This window comes from Apodemus sylvaticus, chromosome 2, assembly GCF_947179515.1.
Source record: "Apodemus sylvaticus chromosome 2, mApoSyl1.1, whole genome shotgun sequence".
Taxonomy (NCBI): Eukaryota; Metazoa; Chordata; class Mammalia; order Rodentia; family Muridae; genus Apodemus; species Apodemus sylvaticus.
This window is the reverse complement of record NC_067473.1, coordinates 7295390-7319326: the sequence shown is the minus strand read 5'-3', so window position 1 is coordinate 7319326 and position 23937 is coordinate 7295390. Positions and strand designations below refer to the sequence as shown.

General features: G+C 41.4%; 1 non-coding gene across 1 annotated transcript; it reads left to right on the top strand.

Annotated features, from left to right (window-relative positions):
- The first annotated feature begins 12748 nt into the window (after window positions 1-12748).
- Window positions 12749-12811, top strand: LOC127679505 (U7 small nuclear RNA). Its single transcript, XR_007976809.1, has one exon. It is a non-coding gene; the product is annotated as a U7 small nuclear RNA (small nuclear RNA).
- Window positions 12812-23937: the final 11126 nt, after the last annotated feature.

Below are 23937 nucleotides of genomic sequence, written 5' to 3'. Positions count from 1 at the left end.
GAGAATGAGCAGCGCCCAGAGGCCATTTCACTGGCCCATAGCTCATCACGGTGTGATGAAGGAAAATCAGGGATCTGACTTTAGATAAGCAAGGTCATGTTCCATACTGTGCATTGTCACATGCTATATGTGTGTGTACTATATATAAAATATAATATATGACATATGTATAGACATTATATTAACATAGTTAGATATCTATTATAATATATTAATTATATTATCATATATGCTACAACATTACAGGGTGTCTTTTCTGGAGAGCAGTCACTTTACTGATGCACGTCTTAGTTTATTTTACTAGAATAATAATTTTAACTTCTCCCAGGTGAATAGGAGGCTGCTAGAATCTATTGACTAGTTGATAAAATAAATATACAAAGGCAGTTTGTTGATCTGACCAACTGAAAGCACATGAGTTCATTTTATTACAGAAACAAAACATAAAATATATGTCTTAGTCACATAGTCCACAGTCAATGTGGTTTTGATGAATTTGTGTTTTCTCAAATGATTGACAGTCCTCTATTGCTCTAATGTCTGTCAGACTTTATTATTTTCTATAAGCTGCTCTTTTGACTTTTGAGTTTGTAGACTTGCTTAAGGAAATGCAAACTACTATTATTGTTGTTGTTATTGTTTTTAAAGAAACCACTATTACAATGATATATATATTACAAATGTCTAATCAAATATTCATAATTCTCTCTATATTGATTTCCAATGTTTGCTATTTGTTAGTAAGTTCACAGAGAATTGATGCACTATCGTACTCATTGCTTTATCTCAGAAGCCCAAGAAAGTGTCCAGGACACTGTTCATGCTTTGTAAGTATTTGCTGGGCCTCATTTAGCCAGATGGGAAACAAAGTAGGCCATTAAGATAGGGTAGATATTAAGGAGAAGCAGATACAGAACTGAACAGAATAATAAAAGTAAAACAAATGTGGAAATAAGTGGCCAAGTAGAACTTGTAATTAATCTCAATAAGAGAAAATAGAGACATTTAAAGTAGCAAAGACTCTACACCATCTGGACAAAGCATCAATTCCCCAGAGCAGTGAAGCCTCTAGGGGATGAGGTTCTAGGAAGAGAAAATGGAATAAGTTTCTTAAAGCCCCACACAACAAATTACGGAGGGCCCATATTAAGAAAGAAGAGCCTCTCTTCATGTGCTGCAGCACCAGTGAGGGTGGGCCCTGCACACCACCTGGGCAGACAGTAGAGCTGGCCCTGGAATGTGGAGGCTGCAGGTAAACCAGCCCCAAGGGAGGGAGTGTGGGAGAGCTGGCCCTGCCTCTTGTCTGTTGGGTGGTGGTGTGAACTAGGGAGACACCATCCTCTCATCCTCATCCCTCTCCATCTATGGCAAGGGGGAAAGCTGCCCCCTGCCCCTGGTCATGAGAGTGGGAGGACTGCCCATGCCCCTCGCTGGCTGCAATGCTTGCAAAGAATAAATCCTGTACTTTGCCGGGGCAGCAAGGTGGAGCTGGCCCTGGTTTCGGGGTTGGCCAATGAGGTGGCTCCTTTGGAATGGAAGAGCAGAAGAGCCAGTGGGTCAACCAGTCTAGATACTTCTCAGGCCCAGAGCCAGGGTTTCAAGTGGGCACACCGCCAATAGCTACCCCATTGGTGAACTGCTGGAGTGCATGAAGAGATGAGTCCTACAGATCTGAACCTGGGATCTCCATGACACAGGTCAACAACACGATATCCGAAGGGGTTTACAGTGAGGTTCCGTATTGACAGAATAGAAGAAGCCAGAGGCCTTGTACCAGACCCACGACTCATGGCAAAGAACATTTGCAAGCAAAGAAGTGTAGACAAAAAGGTATACTGTGGGACACATGATGGCACACTATAGCTTCTACAAGGAGTTTTTTTTTCTGTTGGTGGGGATGTGGGAAGGATGGAGGATGGGGAGACGAGTGGGCTTGGGGATCATGACGTGAAGTTCACAAAGAATCAACAAACAAACAAAAGCAGAACTTCTGAGTATTACTCTTTACCAGGCATTACCTGGGAATATTAGAGAAGTTATCTGCTGCTATATGTGTGCACCAGGTTGAGAATTATGATATTAGCTACCTGGCCGCTGGCATGAGATACCCATCATGAGATGGTAGCATTTGCTTTATTTCTGCACTATAAATGAATTGATTGGTTAGGATTATGTCATCCAATACAGTCTGAGCTGGTTTGGATAGACTAGGCAGATTGGACGAGCTTATTAGCTTCTAAACTTTTCTTACATTTAGCTTCTCATCTGTAATTCATCAGGGTCTTTTGATTACCTGTGGATTAAGCCCCAACCTTGATTGGAATATTGCTTTCCTCAATGCCTACATTAACTAATCTAGCTCTCTCTAGCCTTTCAGACTCCAACTTCTTCCTGCCTCAACTCTTTCTACACCAAATTCATCCCTTCTTGCAGGGTCCCCACTTGAGTTTCAAATTAAATTAAAATTCTTACTGCAATGATCCATCCTGTTCAGTCATTCATGACTGTGTGTGGCTTCCTCCATCAGGCTGTTTTCAGACCATCAAGATGCACTTTTCCTGAATCTGGGCTTGCTCTTTTCCTCATTTGCAAGGAACTCTTCAGTTTTAACAGTCATTTTTATTTTGAAAATCAATGTGCGGTTTATAGAAATTCTAGCATAAGAATGCAGTGACTTTTTATCCTAGTTAGGGTTACTATTGCTGTGACAAAACACCATGACCAAAATCAAGGGGAGGAAAGGCTTATATTTCCACATTGTAGTTTATCATTGAAGGAAGTCAGGACAGACACTCACAACACTCACACAGAGTAGGAACTTGGGGACAAGAACTGATCCAGAGACCATGAAAATGCCTACTGGCTTGTTCAGCCGGCATTTGTAGAACTTCGGACCACCAGCCTAAAGATAGCACTATCACAATGGGCTGGGCCCATCAATAATTCATTAGAAAAATATCTTTCAGGCCTGTCTATAGCCTGATCTTATGGAAGCATCTTTTCAACTGAGCCTCCACCTCTCTGATGGCTCTAGTTTGTGCCACGTTGACATAAAACTAGCTAGGGCAGTCATGTTTGATATGTCTGGGGATATGACTTCACACTTTCTGGAAGGACGTGTGTCCTGTAGTAAGCAGGAAACAGATGCATACATATTCCACTGTGTTGGTCATCGATTATGTTGGCTCTTTGAATTTGGACAATTTATTTGTTCGTGAATTACTCATGACCGTTTTCATGTAATAATGACAATGCTAAATGCAAGAGACACCATATGGGCCAGAAAGCATGATATTAAAGTTGCAAAGTCAAGCTCTGTACAGAAAATATTTGCTGACACAGGGCCTAGAGCTTTCTTGTTTGTTTCAGCCTGTCTGGTCTCTTCCATTAGAACAGAGGCTACTCAAGGGCATTTGGGTTTCCTGCTCTGCAATCATTAAAGAGATGATGTGGGATTTCTGATTGAATGACAGGCATGCTTCCAAGAAATATTAAGTGTGCCAGATGAGCAGCAAAATCTAGACATGATGTATATTTTATGTATATTTTATGTGATGGAAAGGGTATTCCCATGCCTCCTTTTCTCAACACGTTGATTCTTATTTTACTCCACAGGGATACTGTCATAAAAAATTCTCAAACTTTCTTGAAGAAGTTTTAAGGAGCTTCCCTCCTTGAGTCTGTCCTACTTCAGGGCTTGGCACAGAGGTGTCGCTAGACCAGACAGTAGTAGAGAAGTGAACGCTGACTGAATGAGCTTTCTTTTTTGGCTGCGGATAATTTTATTTAAAATATGTTGCTTGAAAACATATGTAAACTTGTATTTCACAATGTTCATAGCTCCATGGTTAATTAAATAACACCCAGGCACATGTTTGTTTAGAGAATACCCGCATATTTCCAGGGAGATTATCTAAAAGCAGAAACAGACACTAGGGTCTCACTGGGCCATTCTGTTACACTGCAAATAATTCTAGCCTGCCCAAGAAAGAAGAAGGGGCCCAGGGTCAAGAGAAGCAGAGGCAGCCTCCATGTAGACTACAAGCTGTGTTTCAGACATTTGCTTTGACCTACATTTTCTTTTCTTTTTCTTGTATTTTCTCCCTTTCTCCCTTTCTCCCTTTCTCCTTTTCTCCCTTTCTCCCTTTCTCTCTCTCTCTCTCTCTCTCTCTCTCTCTCTCTCTCTCTCTCTCTCTCTCTCTCTCTCTCTCTCTCTCTCTCTCTCTCTCTCTCTTGTTTCTTTCTTTCTGTTTCTTTTTCTATTTTTCTTTAAGGTTTTGACTGTCCTAGAACTTGCTCTATAGACCAGGCTAGCTTTGAACTAAGAAAGCTGCCTGCCTCTGCCTCTAGAGTAGCTAAGCATGGTGGAATATACCTTTGGGAGGATCTGTGAGTTGACCAGTTGGCCAACTAATCAAGTTCCTGGACAGTTAGAGCAACACAGAGAAGCCTGTCTCAAAAAACAACAAAAAAAGCAAAATAGATATTTATTGTTTCATGGATGTATCTTCTAAGGAATGGCTACATTCTAATCCATTGTGTGTGGGGGAAGGGCTGTGAAGGAAAACAAATCAGCCACATTGACCAGGTTATTTTCTTTCTTTCTTTTTTTTTGTTTGTGTCTTTTTAAAAATTTATTCGTTATATTTTTATTTACATTTCAAATGATTTCCCCTTTTCCGGCTCCCCACTCCCGAAAGTCCCATAAGCCCTTTTCCCTCTCCTTATTCCCCCATCCACAGCTTCCCACTTCCCTGTTCTGGTATTCTCCCATACTGCTGCACTGAGTCTTTCCAGAACCAGGGGCCACTCCTCCGTTCCTCTTGGACATCATTTAATATGTGGATTATGCCTTGGGTATTCCAAGTTTCTAGGCTAATATCCACTTGTCAGTAAGTGCACACCATGATTGATCTTTTGAGACTGGGTTGCCTCACTTATTAGTATAATGTTCTCCAGCTCCATCCATTTGTCTAAGAATTTTATGAATTCATTGTTTCTAATGGCTGAATAGTACTCCATTGTGTAAATGTACCACATTTTTTGTATCCATTCCTCCTTTGAGGGACACCTGGGTTCTTTCTAGCTTCTGGCTATTACAAATAGGGCTGCTATGAACATATTGGAGCATGTGTCCTTATTGCATGCTGGGGAATCCTCTGGGTATATGCCCAGGAGTGGTATAGCAGGGTCCCCTGGAAGTGTCATGCCCAGATTTCTGAGGAACCACCAGACTGATTTCCAAAGCGGTTTTACCATCTTGCAATCCCACCAGCAGTGGAGGAGTGTTCCTCTTTGTCCACATCCTCGCCAACACCTGCTGTCTCCTGAGTTTTTAACCTTAGCCATTCTGACTGGTGTGAGGTGAAATCTCAGGGTTGTTTTGATTTGCATTTCTCTAATGACTAATGATGTTGAACATTTCTTAAGGAGCTTCTCAGCCATCTGAAGTTCTTCATGTGAAAATTCTTTGTTTAGCTCTGTACCCCACTTTTTAATAGAGTTATTTGTTTCTTTGGGGTCTACCTTCTTGAGTTCTTTGAATATATTAGATATTAGCCCTCTGTCAGATTTAGGATTGGTGAAGATCCTTTCCTAATCTGTTGGTTGCCATTTTGTCCTTTTGACAGTGTCTTTTGCCTTACAGAAACTTTGTAATTTTATGAGGTTCCATTTGTCAATTCTTGATCTTAGAGCATAAGCTATTGGTGTTCTGTTCAGGAATGTTTCCCCTATGCCCATGTCCTCAAGGGTCTTCCCCAGTTTCTTTTCTATTAGTTTCAGTCTGTCAGGTTTTATGTGGAGGTCCTTGATCCACTTGGAGTTGAGCTTAGTACAAGAAGATAAGAATGGATCAATTCGTATTCTTCTCCATGCTGACCTCCAACTGAACCAGCACCATTTGTTGAAAAGGCTATCTTTTTTTCCACTGAATGTTTTCACACCTTTGTCAAAGATCAAGTGACCATAGGTGTGTGGGTTCAATTCTGGGTCTTCAATTCTATTCCACTGATCCACTTGCCTGACATTGTACCAATACCATGCAGTTTTTAATCACTATTGCTCTGTAGTAATGTTTGAGGTCTGGGATACTGATTCCCCCAGAAGTTCTTTTACTGTTGAGAATAGATTTAGCTATCCTTGGTTTTTAGTTATTCCAGATGAATTTGAGAATTCCTCTTTCTAACTCTATGAAGAACTGAGTTGGGATTTTGATGGGGATTGCATTGAATCTGTAGATTGCTTTTGGCAAGATGGCCATTTTAACTATATTAATCCTGCCAATCCACGAGCATGGAAGATTTTTTCATTTTCTGAGGTCTTCTTCGATTTCCTTCTTCAGAGATCTGAATCAGAGTTCTTGTCATATAGGTCTTTCACTTGTTTGGTTAGAGTCACCCCAAGATACTTTATGCTGTTTGTGGCTATTGTGAAGGATGTCATTTCTCTAATTTCTTTCTCAGTCTGCTTATCCTTTGAGTACAGAAAGGCTAATGATTTGCTTGAGTTAGTTTCATATCCAGACACTTTGCTGAAGTTGTTTTTCAGCTGTAGGAGTTCTCTGGTAGAGTTTTTTTGGTCACTTAAGTATACTATCATATCATCTGCAAATAGTGATAGTTTGACTTCTTCCTTTCCAATTTGTATCCCTTTGACCCCCTTATGTTGTCTATTTGCTCTAGCTAGGACTTCAAGAACTATATTGAAAAGATATGGAGAGAGGGGGCAGCCTTGTCTAGTCCCTGATTTTAGTGGGATTGCTTCAAGTTTCTCTCCATTTAGTTTGATGTTGGCTACCAGTTTGCTGTATATTTCTTTTACTATGTTTAGCTATGGGCCTTGAATTCCTGTTCTTTCCAAGACTTTTAGCATAAAAGGATGCTGAATTTTGTCAAATGCTTTTTTAGCATCTAACGAAATGATCATGTGGTGTTTTTTTTTTTTTTGAGTTTGTTTATGTGGTGGATTGCATTGATGGATTTTCGTATATTGAACCATCCCTGCATCCCTGTGATGAAGCCTACTTGATCACAGTGAACGATTATTTTGATGTGTTCTTGGATTCGGTGGGCAAAAATTTTATTGAGTATTTTTGCATCGATATTCATAAGGGATATTGTTCTGAAATTCTCCTTTGTTGGATCTTTGTGTTGTTTTGATATCAGTTAATTGTGGCTTCATAGAACGAGTTGGGTACTGTTCCATCTGTTTCTATTTTGTGGAATTGTTTGAAGAGTATTGGTGTTAAGTCTTCTTTGAAGGTCTGATGGAATTCTGCCCTAAAACCATCTGGTCCTGTTCTTTTTTTGGTTTGAAGGCTTTCTATGACCCCTTCTATTTATTTAGGGGTTATGGGTCTGTTTAAATGATCAATTTGATCCTGATTTAATTTTGGTAATTGATATCTGTCTAAGAAATTGTCCATTTCCTCCAGATTCTCCAATTGTGTTTAGTACAGGCTTTTGTAGTAGGATCTGATAATTTTTTTGAATTTCCTCAGTTTCTGTTGTTATATCTCCCTTTTCATTTCTAATTCTGTTAATTTGGATACTGTCTCTGTGCCATTTGGTTAGTCTGGCTAAGGGTTTATCTATCTTGTTGATTTTTTCAAGGTACCAGCTCCTGGTTTTGTTGATTTTTTGTATGGTTCTCTTAGTTTCTACTTGATTGATTTCAGCCCTAAGTTTGATGATTTTTTGTCTTCTTCTCCTCCTGTGTGAATTAGTTTCTTTTTGTTCCAGGGCTTTCAGTTGTGCCGTTAAGCTTCTAGTGTATGCTCTCTGCAATTTCTTTTTGGAGGCACTCAAAGGTATGAGTTTTCCTCTTAGCACTGCTTTCATTGTGTCCCATAAATTTGGGTATGTTGTGCCTTCATTTTCGTTAAATTCTAAAAAGTCTTTGATTTCTTTTTTTATTTCTTCCTTGACCAAGGTATCACTGAGTAGAGTATTGTTCAGTTTCCATTTGTATGTGGCCTTTCTGTTGTTTTTGTTGTTATCAAAGACCATTTTTACTCCATAGTGATCTGATGGGAGACATAGGATTATTTAGATCTTCTTATATTTGTTGAGGTCTGTCTTGTGACCAACTATATGATCGATTTTGGATAAGGTACCATGAGATGCTGAGAAAAAGGTATATTCTTTTGCTTTGGGATGAAAAGTTCTATATATATATCTGTTAACTCTAATTGTTCCAAAGCTTCAATTAGTTTAACTGTGTCCCTGTTTAGTTTCTGTTTTCCTGATCAGTCCATTGAGGAGAGTGGGGTGTTGAAGTTACCCACAATTATTGTGTTAGGTGCAATGTGTGCTTTGAGCTTTAATAAAGTTTCTTTTATGAATGAGGGTGCCCTTGCATTTGGAGCATATATGTTCATGATTGAGAATTCTTCTTGGTGGATTTTTCCTTTGACCAGCAAGAAGTGTCCTTCCATGTTTCTTTTGATGACATTAGGTTGAAAGTCAATTTTATCTGATATTAGAGTGGCTACTCTGACTTGTTTCCTGAGACCATTTGCTCATAGAATTGTCTTCCAGACCTGGTTTGCGACCCCAGAGATCTTAACCTCTGGATATCTCAGTACCTGGTGCTGCTTTTTTGCCTCAGCAGGCAGGGAAGATGGCAGTGGGGAGTCACTCCCTCTGCTGATCTCTATGTAGGACTCAGGCCCCACAACAGGCCGGCTGGCAGGTGAACTGCCTATGTGCTCAGGTCCTGGGCACAGGCAGACCCCTGGTGGTTTGCGCCCCCAGAGATCTTAAACTCAGGATATCTCAGTACCTGGTGCTGCTTTTCTGCCTCGGCAGGCAGGAAAGATGGCAGCGGGGAGCTCGCCAGGTTACTTTCTACTGTTGAATCTTTGGGTTTTTCTTGTAATTGTTTTTTACATCTGAAAAATGGGGGAATGCTTTTGGGGTAAGTAAATGTGATTAAGTAACAAACTGATTTTAATTATTCCTGACACAATATATTTTCTTACTGGTTTTTCTTTTTTCTCAGGCATTGTGATTTATAATTGAAACCCCTCTGACCTTTCTACATTTCTTTTGCTCCTCTAGAGATCAGGAATCTAAGTTATGTTCCAGGTAGATTTCTTGTCCTCAAGTAGGTGTGGGAGCAAAGTAATTAGCTTCTCCCCATTCTCCAATGCGTCTGATGTCTGATATATTTTTGTCTATTTTAGAGAAGGAAAGCCATCTGGATGGTTTTACACATGCTAACATGTTAATGGCTCGCCTTTCCCATTTTCAAAAATGACTAGTTATTCAACTAAGTGAATGAGTGATTAACTAGCCTGCCTCCATTTTAGACTTGAAAACCATCTAAAAGTAACTAGGTTTAATCCTGTTTATTATTAAATTCATTTTTAAGGATCTCTCCCACCAGTAACCATAACTACAAAATATTCTGTACTGTTTGTCCCAGGAAATGTCAACCATGCCTTTGTTTCAGAAGATTATTACGACCACCTGCTGTCATGACTACCTTGTTTTGTCCATCTTGTTTTTCAAAACCACCTGTTGTTGTGACCACTTTGAAGATGTTAGATATTGAGTCCTGTGTGGCCACAGAAGGGACAGCATGACACAGTTCCTAGCCATGGAGCATAGCCAGCAGGATGTGGGTCTTTATGGGTGTTAAGGCTTGTTTGTATAATAATGTATGTATTTTATGTCATGTTCCTCCTTTGGGAAATGTTCTCCTTTCCAAGGTTAATGATTCTATGGTAAATAGAAAGAATATGATCCCAGGAAGCTAGTATATGTCTCTGTGATGCTGAGACCTCCAGAACAGCCCTTATGACTGTGGGAAACAACTCTGAAAACATGAGTACAAGAATACCTAAGTCAGTGTAAGAGCTGTCCTTGAAGAGGTCAGCTCAGGAACTTAGAAAATTCTACCCGATCCCTCACCTCCTGGAAGAGGAAGGCCATAGAGCACATAGGTACCCCTCCCCTTCAGAAGGGAGAGGTTTATTACATTCCTTAGGAGGTTTATTACATCACAGGAGGGAGCCCAGAGCACTAGACACATTCCTCAGGGCAGACTGACTATTAGCCACCTGCAGATAAAGGAACCCTTTGCTACCTCATCAGTTTAAAAGTCACATTGTTCTGCCAATCACATTGTGCTTAGTGGCTGTTGCTCTATTCTACCTCTGAAAACTGCATAAAAACTGGCCGAATGGGCTGCCCAGGGTCTTCGCCTCTCCTTTGGGTGCAGGACGACCCCAATTCATTGTAACAATAAATTCCTCTTGATTTTCCATTGATCTACTGATCCCCAGCTCTGCATTGTTCCCGGGGGAGGGGTGTCCCAGGTAAGCTAAGGCTTGTCAGAGTCTTACCTCTTTTACAAGATTTCTCAGCTATGAAAAATACAAGGACACAATGTGAACTGTATGAGGGCCATCACTGACTTGAAAGAACAGAGGCAGCTACAGTAATTAACCAGCTTGTCAGAAAGATATTAGGAAGGAGATAAAGAGATCTAGGGAATTGTGATCTCAGGGCAAGATCTCACTTAGCTCTTAGAGCATACGCTATTGGTGTTCTGTTCAGAAACTTTCTCCCTGTACCGATGTCCTCAAGGGTCTTCCCCAGTTTCTTTTCTATTAGCTTCAGAGTGTCTGGCTTTATGTGGAGGTCCTTGATCCATTTGGATTTGAGCTTAGTACAAGGAGACAAGGATGGATCAATTCGCATTCTTCTGCATGCTGACCTCCAGTTGAACCAGCACCATTTGTTGAAAAGGCTATCTTTTTTCCATTGGATGTTTTCAGCCTCTTTGTCGAGGATCAAGTGCCCATAGGTGTGTGGGTTCATTTCTGGATCTTCAATCCTGTTCCATTGATCCTCCTGTCTGTCACTGTACCAATACCATGCAGTTTTTAACACTATTGCTCTGTAGTATTGCTTGAGGTCAGGGATACTGATTCCCCCAGATTTTCTTTTGTTGCTGAGAATAGTTTTAGCTATCCTGGGTTATTCCAGATGAATTTGATAATTGCTCTTTCTAACTCTGTGAAGAATTGAGTTGGGATTTTGATGGGTATTGCATTGAATCTGTATATTGCTTTTGGCAAAATGGCCATTTTAACTATATTGATTCTACCGATCCATGAGCATGGGAGGTTTTCCCATTTTTTGAGGTCTTCTTCCATTTCCTTCTTCAGAGTCTTGAAGTTCTTGTCATACAGATCTTTCACATGTTTGGTAAGAGTCACCCCAAGATACTTTATACTGTTTGTGGCTATTGTGAAGGGGGTCATTTCCCTAATTTCTTTCTCAGCCTGCTTATCCTTTGAGTATAGGAAGGCCACTGATTTGCTTGAGTTGATTTTATAACCTGCGTATGCTCTAAGAGCAAGAATTGACAAATGGGACCTCATAAAATTACAAAGTTTCTGTAAGGCAAAGGACACCATCAAGAGGACAAATCGGCAACCAACAAATTGGGAAAAGATCTTCACCAATCCTACATCAGATAGAGGGCTAATATCCAATATATATAAAGAACTCAAGAAGTTAGACTGCAGAAAACCGAACAACCCTATTAAAAAATGGGGTACAGAGTTAAACAAAGAATTCTCACCTGAAGAACTTCGGATGGCGGAGAAGCATCTTAAAAAATGCTCAACTTCATTAGTCATTAGGGAAATGCAAATCAAAACAACCCTAAGATTTCATCTTACACCAGTCAGAATGGCTAAGATTAAAAATTCAGGAGACAGCAGGTGTTGGCAAGGATGTGGAGAAGGAGGAACACTCCTCCACTGCTGGTGGGGTTGCAAATTGGTACAACCACTCTGGAAATCAGTCTGGCGGTTCCTCCGAAAACTGGGCACCTCACTTGCAGAAGATCCTGCTATACCACTCCTGGGCATATACCCAGAGGATTCCCCACCATGTAATAAGGATACATGCTCTACTATGTTCATAGCAGCCCTATTTATAATTGCCAGATGCTGGCAAGAACCCAGGTATCCCTCAACAGAAGAGTGGATGCAAAAAATGTGGTATATCTACACAATGGAGTACTATTCAGCCATTAGAAACAATGAATTCATGAAATTCTTAGGCAAATGGATGGAGCTAGAGAACATCATACTAAGTGAGGTAACCCAGACTCAAAAGGTGAATCATGGTATGCACTCACTAATAAGTGGTTATTAACCTAGAAAACTGGAATACCCAAAACATAATCCACACATCAAATGAGGTACAAGAAGAAAGGAGGAGTGGCCCCTGGTTCTGGAAAGACTCAGTGAAACAGTATTCGGCAAAACCAGAACAGGGAAGTGGGAAGGGGTGGGTGGGAGGACAGGGGAAGAGAAGGGGGCTTACGGGACTTTCGGAGAGTGGGGGGGCTAGAAAAGGGGAAATCATTTGAAATGTAAATAAATTATATCGAATAAAAAAAATTAAAAAAAAAGGAAAAAAAGATCTCACTTAGCTAAGTTTATTGTTTGTGCTTACAAAGACAGGCAGATTTCTGAGTTCATTTGCTATGTTAAAAAATGTACTTGCTGTCTTTTTCTAAGAATCAAGGGTCTAAGGCCATAACATGCTGACTCATGGGATAATCAAAAGGGACTTAGGGTAAGTGACTGAACTGACATGTAAATAAGACTGGGCTTTGGTTCATAAGAGATGAGCTGTCTGGAGAGCAATTGTAGTACTTTTTTTTTGGAATTTGTCTAGCAGGTTTTCTGACTTTGGTTGGAAAATAAAGAAGGTTCTTAGAGGGCTAACACAACTCTTAGAATTTTTCTAGCAAGTTTTCTGACTTTGGTCAGAAAACCAAAAAGCTACTTAGAGATCTATCTTGAACAGAGATGTCTTGAGAGCCACTTGGTGCAGACTACAGAGCTGTCAGCTTTCACCCCATCAGTCCCACAAGAAGATCAAACAACTTTGAGTTGTTTCTTCTGCTGCTCCCAAACACCCCTTCCTTAGTAAGAGACTAAATAAGAGAATAAACATTGACTATCTTTAGAAATGCATCTAATCTAACCTTTTAGAAAGGGAGAGGGAAGTGTTGAGGTCAAGATTAGCTGCCACAATGTTTGCAATGTTGGGCTTGTTAGAGAGTCCTTCACACCTTGCAAATATCTTTGTTTCAGGGGGTTGTTATTGTAAAGGGTTTGGAATTTGGAGAGAGAGAGAGAGAAGAAGAAGAAGAAGAGAACAAATGTAGGCCGAGGAAAGGAGAAAGGAATGTAGAGGTTTTTTAGGAGCTCTTTTTGGGAGAGAATGCAAAATTTATGTTAGCTTTGGAAAAGATATCTTTTTTTATTAATGTGTGTATAGTTCAAGAAGGAGAGAATGGAAAAAGGAAACTGCTGAAGAGAAGTGGAGATAAGATTATATTAATATATCTATATCTTTTTTCCTTCCTTCTTTCCTTCCTTCCTTCCTTCCTTCCTTCCTTCCTTCCTTCCTTCCTTCCTTCCTTCCTTCCTTCCTTCCTTCCTTCCTTGCTTGCTTCCTTCCTTTCTTCCTTCCTTCTGTCCTTTTATATTTCTCCTCTCCTCCCAGTTCCTTTTCCACCTCTTCTGGGCCCCCTCACTCATCCACTCCTCCTCCATTTCTCTTCAGAAAAGGGCAGGCTTCCCATGGAAATCAACTGATTCTGGCATATCAAGTTGCAGTAAGATTAGGCTCATCCTCTTCTATTGAGGCTAGACAAGGCAACTCAGGAGGAGGAAAAATCCCCTGCTCCCAATCTTAGGGGTCCCACAAGAAGATCAAGTTATACAACTGTAACATATATGCACAGGGCCTAGGTCAGATGCATGCAGGATCCCTGGTTGGCTGTTCAGTTTTTTTGTGAGCCCCTTTGGGCTCAAGTTGGCTGACTCTGTGGGTTTTCTTGTGATGACCTTGTCCACTCTTGCTCCTGAAATCCTTCCCTCCTCTCTTCTGTAGGATTCCTCAAGCTCTACCTTATTTTTAGCTTTTGGTCTCAGCATCTGTTTCCATCAGTTGCTGGATTAAGCCTCTCTGATGACAATTGGGCTAGGCACCATTCTTGAGTGTTAAGATACATCAGTAAACAGGGTAGTGTGGGGCAAGCCTATAATCCTAGCACTCAGGAGGCAGAGACAGGTTTGAATGTTGGCCTACATACATTTCCACTAGGCTCCTCCCAGGGACCAAGCAACAGGGACCTAGCAATAGCTTGTACCCTTGCCTGCAGCCATCACCTGCCAGGTACAAGCCAGGTGCAGCAGAGGCAGTGTATAAAGAAGACTGCTCACTACCTCAGGCCCCCTTCCTTCTCTCTCTCTCTCTCTCCTCCCTCTCCCCCTTCACCTCTCTCTCCTCTCTCTCTCTCCTCTCTCTCTATCCATTTTCCAGGTCTTCACTCCCCTCCCTTCCCTCACAATAAACCTCCCTTATACCAGTTCTGTCTTATAGCATGGTTTCTTCAGGGGATGCCTTGGCATAGGCCCACCAGGAACCCCTTTACTGAAGCCCCCACTATTGCATTGTATTTTATAACATTAAGGCCAACCTGGTCCACAGGGCAAGTTCTAGGACAGCCACAGCCACACAGAGAATGTTGGGGTTCTGAAATTGCCCACAACCATGCAAACACAGATCTCAGTCAGATAGGGATGGTTTGTTGAATGCATACTCTAAGACTGATTGATCAGAATTTGGGGCTGAAGCAACAGTGGTAACCATTTCTCAGGGCTGGTTTAAAAGGAAAAAAAGCAATGAGAGCTCATGTGTGGGTTCAGGAAGTGCTACCCAGTGGTCGACTCTGACTCATGTTATTTTGGCTAGCTTGACAGAACAATTCTAATTGACCTTTATTCTGATTGGTGCTATGTGGAGTTTACAGTTGTTGAATTTCTTAAGATTAACAAACCTCAGAACATACAGTAATAACAGGGTATGTGGTCAGCATGACCCCACTCTGAGTCAAGTTATTTTTCTGCAACAATGACTGCCAGGAATATTAAAGCCACAATATGAAATAGCTGGTGGCATGGAACAAATGGCCACAGTTATGCTGGGGTAGGGAGTGGAGGGGGCGGACCTCAGCAGAGAAACCCTGTTTTAGAAAACACAAAACAAAACAAATAAACAAAAAGATGTACTAGTAATGTTGGCTGTGAGCTGGAGTTTTCAGTTGTGACAATCTATTCCTTTTCCCAGTGGTGGCCAGGGGCCAGGGTCAAGAGCAGAGGGCACCCCCAGGTTCTCAAATGGCTAATAGGTCTCTGTGAAGGAGGGATTGTCACCCAAGCCCCATCACTAAGAGAGGGACCTAGGAGAGGCTCTGAGGAGGAATCCAGGACCTGTTAGCATTATTTTCCAGTGGTTAAGAAAGGACACTGGACTTCAGCAGAAGGCCATCAAAAGTAAAAGAAACATTTCTAACCAAGAAGAACTTGACAGAGATCCAAAGGAGTCTACTGTGGCTGCTGAGGGCTGTGGCTGTGTTCTCACCCAGACAAGATGGAGCGGGGATTCCCAACATTCAATAGTCTTGGGGAATGTTTAGGATGATAGTAAAGGAAAACTCACCAGTTAGCCACTGCTGGATATTAGGAACTAGCACTGGTTGGTTGGAAAGCTCAAGATCCTAGGTTGATCTGAATTATGATCATAGGTTACAACACCAATGTAAGGGGTTGTGTGGGTTCCCCAGGTAACACATCCAGACACCAAATTCTCAGTACAAAGATTTATTACCCTGGAAAGGCAAGCAGGGTAGAGAGGCTGTCTCTGGATCAGGCAAAGGCAGACAGCAAGCAACAACACTAGCAGGTGTTTTATTTTTTTATTTTTTTTTCAGGAGTGGGTGTTCAAGGAGAAAAATGGGTAGAACATGCTAGGGTGAGATAGTAAATCTTGAGGACAGTTTAGCCAATATAGCCAAATAACAAATTTTGGTTGTTGGAGCTTGGTGCTCTATCTCAGGAATGATTCAATGACCAAATAAGGGAGTAGACTTTGGAGATTAGCTTTAGCAATGTTATAGCATTGGGGAGAGAAAGAGGCAAAAGGGCAAAACCTCTAGGCCATATTCTTCATGCCATGATTGGACCTGTTAGAGAGCCCTTCAGGGGCAGTGGTGGCTCACGCCTATAATCCCAGCACTTGGGAGGCAGAGGCAGGCAGATTTCTGAGTTCAAGGCTAGTCTGGTCTACAGAGTGAGTTCCAGGACAGCCAGGGCTACACAGAGAAACCCTGTCTCAAAAACAACAACAACAACAACAACAACAACAACAAAAGAGTTATAGAGAGCCCTTCAGTTATGACCAACTTGTTATGCTTATGCTCTGTTTCTGTAACTCTGCCTGCTTGCCTTCCAAAAACCCCATCCGGAAACCCCCAACTCATGAACTATAAAAAACCTGCCTTACCCATGTTCAATTCCAATCTCTCAAGCTCCACTGTTAGGGAGAGATATCTTTTTACATGAAATTTTAAAAAAGCTTGCTTGGTTTAATTGTTTGGTTTAATTAATTTACTATGATTTAGATCAGTGATCTTTTCCCTCAGATCTGTTTGATTAGCATCAGGAGCAACCAAATTTTAATGCAAGCAGAAAGGAAAAAGTGCCTCTCTAGTTCTACTTTTAAAATGGCCTCTTAGACTGGAGGCAAAGCCTGGGGCAGACATGAGGCAAGTGGCCTCTTGGAACTAGCTGGCCAGTCAGACTAACCATTGAGTGTCCTCCAGGTTCAGTGAAAAACTTACAGAGGCTTCTTACCAAGACTAGCTAACTCCTCACTATCTAAGGCTTCTGTGTCCCCCACCACCATGCTGTTAGATTATAAATACCCTGAGATTTTAGCATGTTGGTGCTCTCCATCAAAGCGAGCACAGTCCTACTCCCTGATCTCTGCTTTTCTGTACTTGTGCCTCTGTTTTTCCTTCATTCCCTAGCTGCCCCACGATGTTTCCCAGACTAAGTGGTGAACAGAGGCAGGCCTCCTAATATTGATCTCTGGCCTCTTCATGCGCCTGTGCATGTCTGCACACACAAACACATACACACACATGCACACACACTCTGTTTCTCACGTCAGCATTGGATTGCCTTGTCTGTGAGGCTGCTGCTCAGTTCTATGCTTGAGTTTCTGTGGACAAATGGCTCTGGAAATACCCTGATCTGCATGTTCTTTTCTGGGGAGAGGTGTTGGCTCCCATTAGGTCTCACGAGAGTGATACTCTGTAACTCTAGGACGGTTGTGAACCTCGGCTCTCAGAAGTAGCTCTGTCTATACTGCATACTCTTAGATCTTCTCAGAGCTTCCCTACTGTCAGCACCACACTCTGGAGTACTCTTGGTGCTGAGAGATGAGAACACAGGCAGCACAGGGAAGGCACTTTCTATTCCTAGGAACTTACTCAAAATGTAATGTTTCCATATAAAAGGCACACACTCTCACTGGAGAAAATTTAGAAGCTGAGGAGAAATAGGAAGAAACAAGAAAATGTGTGTGTGCTATTTTAGTAGCTGGGTGACTGTGGTTAAAAAGCACAGTTTCCTCACTTAAAAAATGGGTATGCGAACAGCATCTATACCATATGGCACTGCCTCTGCACTTGGCAGAGTCTGCTGTATGGTTGGCACTTAATATATTAACTATACTCATACTCATATGCCTGGGTTCTTCTGTCTATAAAGTTGGGACAATTTTCCATAATTTGAATACTATTTATTACATAGTATTTTCCCTCATGTAGATGGTGATTTATAAAATGATTTCTTAATAATTAAGGATCACTGGTAGGGTTTTAAATATGAAAGGGTATCAATCTAAGGTTTTATATCCCTCAAATCCAAGCCCAGATACGTGAAGCAGTAGGCAAATAGTAGCACTAACAGTACTTGGCAACTGTGCTGGAGTCTGTGCAGCAAAGCATGGAAGCTGGCTTTTCCTAAAGGTGCTGTGTGTGTGTGTGTGTATGTGTGTGTGTGTGTGTGTGTGTGTGTGTGTGTGGTGGATATGTGTGGTGGATGTCCACATATTTTGTGAGAGAATGTGACTAGGCGCACACAGAGGCCAGAGAAGGACACTGGGTGTCCTGCGGTATCACCCTCTTCCTTATTCATTCGAGAGACAGTCTCCCTGACTCTAAAGCTAGGCCAGAGGCCAAGCCTGGGGATTTTCCCATCTCTATTCCCACAACTCCATGATTACAGATGTGGGTACTCACACCTGCCTTTTCTTTCTAATACTTTTGATTTCATGCAATAAGTTCTGATCACAGTTTCCCCTTCCCCTTCTCCAAGATCCACCCCCATCTCCTCACCTATCCAATGTCACATCTTTATTCTATCTCTTTTTTGGAACCAAACATGTCAATCAAAAAACAAACAAATGAATAAACCAGAATAAAATAAGGAAAACAGAGAAAAGTAGCAACAACAACAAAAGCCCACAAGAAACACACACACACACACACACACACACACACACACACACAAAACAAACAAGCAAACAAACAAACTTCTATGAAAACAGAAATTTGGAAACCATAATAGATAAGCAAAAGACAAGTAAGGTAAAAATGTCCAAACAAAGCATTGTAAGAAAAAAACATCTCCCAAATTACCATTGAGTTCATCATGTGCTGACCATCTACTTCTGGGCGTGGAGCCTGCCCTTAAGTGTAGTTTGTATGTTCAGTGAGACTCTATTGAAGAAAACTATTTTGTCCTTTGTGAGCAGCTATCACAAAGGTTCTGGGTTATGGACAAAGGGTTGTGTCCACTTCTTCACTCAGCACTGGGACTCCTGCTGGCTTGCACCCATGCCTGACTTATTACACGGGTGTTGAGACCTGAATTCAGGTCCTTATGCTTTTGCCCTTGGAGCCATTTCCCCAGCTCACTGAGAAACAGAATCTCTACCATGCATTTTTTTTTCAATTTTAATCCCCAGATGTGGTCTGGAACACTGTTCCTGTCACAGTGAGGTGTGGAGCCCAGGAAGCAGGTTAACCTAGATCTCATCTTTTCCTTTTGTTGAGTCTTTGGACTTGGCAGTCAGAAGTGTTTCGGCCCTTTTCCCATCCCTGTTGTTAAGAATGGACAGCCTAAGGAGGCTGCAGCTGCCTACTTCTTCTGGGTAGGTAATTTTTTTTATTCGATATATTTTTTATTTACATTTCAAATGATTCCCCCTTTTCTAGCCCCCCACTCCCCGAAAGTCCCATAAGCCCCCTTCTCTCCCCCTGTCCTCCCACCCACCCCTTCCCACTTCCCTGTTCTGGTTTTGCCCTATACTGCTTCACTGAGTCTTTCCAGAACAAGGGTCCACTCCTCCTTTCTTCTTGTGCCTCATTTGATGTGTGGATTATGTTTTGGGTATTCCAGTTTTCTAGGTTAATATCCACTTATTAGTGAGTGCATACCATGATTGATCTTTTGAGTCTGGGTTACCTCACTTAGGAAGATGTTCTCCAGCTCCATCCATTTGCCTAAGAATTTCATGAATTCATTGTTTCTAATGGCTGAATAGTACTCCATTGTGTATATATACCACATTTTTTTGCATCCACTCTTCTCTTGAGGGATACCTGGGTTCTTTCCAGCTTCTGGCAACTATAAATAGGGCTGCTATGAACATAGTGGGACATGTATCCTTATTACATGCTGGGGAATCTTCTGGGTATATGCCCAGGAGTGGTATAGCAGGATCTTCTGGAAGTGAGGTGCCCAGTTTTCTGAGGAACTACCAGACTGATACTCTTGGGGGCTGAAGAGATGGCTCAGTAGTTAAGAGCACTGACTGCTCTTCCAGAAGTCCCAAGTTCAATTCCCAGCACCCACATGGTGCCTCACAACCATCTGTAATAGGATCTAACCCTCTATTCTGGTGTGTCTAAAAAGAATAACTCATATGTATAAAATAAATGAAATGTTTTAGAAACAGAATACCCTTGGCATCTTATAAAATGGATATTTTCCCACCTCTTGTGTTGAAATGTGAACATTGTGAGGTTCCTGGAGGTATAGCTCATGGAACTGTAGGATTCCCCTATCACTGGTTTCTAGCAGTTTCTCAGCTCAGACAAATTCATAACTACTTGCCTGAAATTTGTGAATGTTGACACTTAGCATTCTCTTTGTGGAGTTAAGAATGGTGATGAAATGTTAGTTTGTTTTACCTCTTCCTAGTCAGAATGGGAGTGATGAGCACCTGGTCCTTTCAGAGTTGGCCCTGAAATAGGAATCCTCCCTATTTGGTTCTTATTAACCTTGACCGGCACATCTGTAAGCAACTCCTCGTTCCCTGACCCCCTAAATTCTGTCTTCAGATTAACATGGTTTAGAATTTCAATATGTACTTTTTCCGTATTCTATGTCTACTTATTTGCTGAGACAGGGTCTTGCTCTGTAGCCCAGGCTGGCCTAGAACTTATGCCTCCATCTATTCTTTTTTGTTAATCTTTATTGATAGGTCAAAAAACAATTGGGAGCAAAGATCTGCAGTGTCAATAAGCAGATTCCCAATGAAAGCATCAGAACCACCCTCTACAGTGTCTTATGATTTGTCCATGTTTATACATGGATATCATGCCTCTTGCCACTTTCTTTCTTGCAATATTTGTCAAAATGTCCCTTGCCCTGTCTTTTCTTCACACAAAACACCAACTATCCCAACTGCATTATAAATTTACTTAGGTAAGTTTACTAACCTTAAAATTGCCTCCTAATATTTATATTTTCCAGGCAGCTTTTCCTGGCCCTTCAAGTATGTGCTGGTCTTACTCCCCAAGCACTTAGTATTTACCCTATCATAGCAGTTACCATACTCTACTATAAGTAGTGTCTATTTTTAATGTTCTTTGACCATAAAAACTCCTAACTTCAATTAGGTCATAACATACCATATACATATTACAGCTGCAGTGCCGAAGTGAATTTTGGCTTGTGTTTCTTTTGTTACTTGTGGAATGATTGGGAGGCTGAACTTGTCAGTGAAAGTTTAGTCTTTTGATCTATTTCAGCAACATTTGTACTCAGATATCTGTTCATTTATTTATTCAAGAAATCAATTATAAAATATAATTCACTTAATAAATGGTTATGGCTACCTAATATATATGAGGCTCCATCTATTCTTAAGCCAGTGTTACTTTCTATCTTAGCTTATGCTCCAAACGTCTTATGCATTTACTACATTGATTCATATTTCAAAATAAGCTTAATTCAGCTTCCTATATTTTCATTCATGAACATATGTGGTGATCGTCACTTTGGCTTGTGAAGTTGACAAATCTGCCAAGAGGGAACGAATCTCATCTGAGACTGACCTCTGTCAGATAGGCTTGTGGGAATGTCTGAAGTGCTTTGATTAGTGATTGATAAAGGAAGGCCTAGACCTCTGGGGAAATGCCACCAAGGGCAGATGGGCCTGGGCTGCAAAAGTAAAGTAGCTAACGAAGCCCAAAAGCAGCATTCCTTATTGCCTCTGCTTCAGTCCCCTTCCCCAGGTTCCCACACATAGGTCCTGGCTTCCCTAGGTGATAGTCTGTAAGCTATAAGCCAAGTGAACCCTTTCCCTCCCCAGGATACTTTTATCAGTGTTTCATCATATCAACAGAGAAAGCAAACTAGAACACATCTGTCTTAGGGTTTACTGCTGTGAACATACACCATGACCAAGGCAAGTCTTATAAAGGAGAACATTTAACTGGGGCTGACTTAGAGGTTCAGAGGTTCAGTCCATTATCATTAAGGTGAGAACATGGCAGCATCCAGGCAGGCATGGTATAGGAGGAGCTGAGAGTTCTACCACTTCATCTGAAGGCTACAAGTAGAAGAATAACTTCCAGGCATCTAGGACTAGGGTACTCGAGACCACATTCATAGTGACACACCTACTCCAACAAGGACACACCTCCTAATAGTCCCACTCCCTGGGCTAAGCAATGTATAAAGCTTCCCAACATTAATTTGCTTCTTCCTTTCTTTCTAACCAGAGAATATACTTTTTAATGTCAAAATGTATGGTCATGATTGGGTTTAATCTTTTTATTTTAATCTTATTTTTCCTTTTATTGAAAATTGATTTTTAATCACATAATATATTTTGATTATGTTTTTCCCTTACCTCTCTTTCCAGTTTCATCCAACTTCCATTTCCATCCACTTCCCCTCGAGATTACTCTGTCATTAACAAACAAACAGGTTTCTAAGGGATAATAATAGAATAGTGTAAAATAAACTATAATAGGCTAAAACAAAAACTAAAACATTGGAATTGCACAATACAAATAAACAGGTGGCAGGGAGTCCAAGAGAAAGCGCAAGAAACAGAGACCTACTCATTCATATCCTTGGGAATCCCATAAAAACACTAAACTGGAAGTCATAATCTACATGTGCAAAGATGTGGTGCAAACCTGTGCATGCTGCCTCAGTCTGTGAGTTCATATGAGCTTTGATCATGTTGATTTAGAAGATCTTGTGTTCTTTGTATCCTTAGTCCCTTCTGGCACTTACAGTCTTTCTGTCTATTCTTCCTTAGCTCCTGGGGAGTAATTTGATGGAGACATGCCTTTTAGGGCTGAATGTTCCAAGACTTTCATTCTCTGCATAATATCTGGCTGTGGGTCCCTGCATTTGTTTCCATCTGCAGAAAAAGGAAGTTTCTCTGATGACAGCTGAGTTAGGCACTAATGCATGGTGTGGTGGTTTGAATAGGTATAGCCTCATAGACTCAGTGTGTGAATGCTTGACCCATCTGGAGTGGCACTATTGGGTAGGTGTGGCCTTGTTGGAGGAAGCATGTCACTGGGGGTGGGCTTTGAGGTCTATGCTCAAGCTCTGCCCAGTGTGGATCCAGTCTTCTGTTGCTGCTTGTGGATAAAGTTATAGAACTCTCAGCTGCTTCTGAGTACCATGTCTGCCTGCATGCTTCTTTCTATAATGACAACAATAGACCTCTGAAACTGTAAGCATGCACTGATTTCCTTTATAAGAGTTGCTGTCATCATAGTGTCTCTCCACAGCAATGGAAACCTGAACTAAGACAGAAACTGATTATAGAGCCTGGAATGTTGCTGTCATAGGCCTGATCATGCTTTTGTTTGGATGACTGTGGTTTCTGGGACTTTGGATGTCTGCGACAAAGGCAGTTGAACACTTTGAGTGGGGCTTAATGAGCCATCCAAGTAGGAACATGGAAAACAGTGACACTAAGAGGGTAACTTGAACTGTGGTGGCCTGACCCAAGAGACTTCAGAGAAGAATTTTCGTCTGTCATATCGAGATTGTTCTTGTAATATTTTGGGGGCACTAAGAAGTGGAATGAAGCTAATTCCTGTGTTTAAGGAGAATAATAGGGTCTCCCAGGACTGCCGACACACCTGTGGGCACAGGTAAGACCACCACCTCTGCTCAAATTCCTGGCCCAAGAGGGTCCCACCCAGAGCCATCAGGACACAGGAACCAAGGAACAGCTGGGAACAGGATCCTTCCAGATTCCAGCAGCACCCTGGAGCTGACCCTGTACTACAGCTCTACATACCCAAATTCCTGCCAGAGAAAACTGGTCTCCCAGGAGTGCTGACACACAGGTTTACAGGAGGAACAAGCCACAGTTAGAGACAGCAAGACTAGCTAATACCAGAGATAACCAAGTGGCAAGAGGCAAGCTCAAGAAAACAAACAACAGAAACCAAGGCTATTTGGCACCATTAGAACCCAGTTCTCCCATCACAGCAAGCCCAGATAGCCCAACACATGGGAAAAGCAAGACTGATTTAAAAATGCATCTCATGATGATGATAGAGGACTTTAAGAAGGACATAAATAACTTCATTAAAGAAATACAGGACACATGTTCCACTATGTTCATAGTAGCCTTATTTATAATAGCCAGAAGCTGGAAAGAACCCAGATGTCCCTCAATGGAGGAATGGATACAGAAAATGTGGTATATATACACA